The sequence below is a fragment of the Physeter macrocephalus genome, unplaced genomic scaffold (assembly GCF_002837175.3).
Source record: "Physeter macrocephalus isolate SW-GA unplaced genomic scaffold, ASM283717v5 random_318, whole genome shotgun sequence".
In the NCBI taxonomy this organism is placed as follows: Eukaryota; Metazoa; Chordata; class Mammalia; order Artiodactyla; family Physeteridae; genus Physeter; species Physeter macrocephalus.
In genome coordinates, this window is record NW_021145630.1 from 3,755 (window position 1) to 5,631 (window position 1,877).

The window sequence follows — 1,877 nt, forward strand, 5'->3', positions numbered from 1 at the left end:
GACATCCTTATTGCCCGACGCAGGGAATTCGGGGCCAAGAAGCCTGTATAAACAAACCTCATTACTTTTTTACTAATTTACTACCCAAGCCCAAACTTAGCTTACATTCCTGACTAGTTAAGCACCCAAACGTGTTTCTCTGTCCTGTCAATTCCTCTCAAACGTATTGTTTCTTTGTCTAAAAAGTATAAAAGCTGCGCGCTTTTATGGAGGTCCCATTTCTATGAGACCGCCTTAAGTACAAATGAAACTTCTTTCTTTTCCTCCTGCCTTGTGTCAATTTTATTATTAGTCCAGCCACAAGAACTCAAGAAGGATAGAGAAGAAATGTCCCCTCCCCGACAAACTTCCTTCTGTGATCTTTATTTCCATTTCACAGAGGTGCACGTGAGACAGCTGAAGGCCTTGCTCCAAGATGAGAAAGCTGGCCTTGGCCTTTCTCTTGGTCGTGTGGCCCTTCAGCTGCCTGGGAACGGCAGCTATGGGCATCTGGGGCCGCCCCTCACAGTCGGCAAGGACTTTCTCCCCGGCATTTTGAGAATTCTCTTCCCCAGCCCTCATCTTGCCTGCCTCCTGCTCAATCCCTCTGGTCCCAGCTCAGACATCACCTCCTCCCTGCCCACTCCAGACAAAGCGGCCCCCCGACTCGGTCTTCACCCGTCATCCCGTCTCATCTTTCCCACAGCAGAAATGGCTTATTTACATATTTTCTTAGTGTCTTTTGTGTGTCTCTCCCACCTAGAATCGACGTTCCTTGAGGGCAGGAGGCAGTCTGGTTTGTTGTTGGTAATGCTCATTTCTGTACCCCCAGTAGCTAGGATATGCTCACAGAGTATTTGTGGAGTGAAGGAATTTGATCCCCAAAGTCCTGTGAGATAGGGATAACCGTCTTCATTTAATAGACGAGTCTCAGAGAGGCCAAGTAACTTCCAAGAATCACACAACAGGCAGCTGAAGAATCTGGGGCTGAAAGATAGACCACTCGATACCCTATCTTGTGACTACCGTGGTGCAGGAATTTCAGTCTGGCTCTTGGTGGGGAGGGGATACATTACCAATAAACCAGTCCCACAGATCCAGATGAGTGGGAAGGGGGTGATTCACTTGCAGCCGTGCAAGCGCTGGTGGAACACTGCACGGGAGCATGCCCTGACCCTCAGAGACCCGTAGGGCTTCCTCTTCTTCCCCACTCCTGCGCTGTGTTACACCCGGTAAGTCACTGCCCTTCTCTGGGCCTCAGTTCCTCTACCTGTACAATGCGGAGCCAAGGGAAGGAGGGGACAGTGTCTGGAAATGCTCTGCTAGGTCCGTTTCAGATGCCCCATGTTCTTTTGCCTTTCCTGGTGACCTGCTTACCTGTGAGTGAGCAATACCTGGGGTACAAATCACTTCCTCTCTGGGAGCTCGCCTCCTTGATCCCAAGGCAAGGCTGCACCCCGTGGCTCCCTGGGCCTCAGAGAGTAGAAGCAGGATGTGTCCTGAGGATTTGGGGCAAATTCTACCCTGAAGGGAACTGGTCCCTTCCTATTCACTCTTGTAAAGTCTAAAGCAGATAGGTGAAGGATTGATCACTCTGACCAGGGGCTGGGGGTGAGGGCAGTGCAAAGAGACCGGTCTGGTCGGGAGGGCCTGCCCTTCTTGAGTCTGGCAATACCTACTCTGGCTCACTTAATCCAAAAGTGGGGCTTACTGAAGGATACTAGGGGCTCCAGGATGACTGGGAGCCTGGAGAAAAAGGCTGGCAATATTGGCCAGAACCCAGGGTGCTAGTGGTAGGGGGTCGGGCAGCAGGATCTTTAGCAGGGGTCCTGCTGCAGGAGCAGGAATGGGCCACTCTGCACGTCCCCACTTCAGGACAGTCAGTATGGCCTCCAACT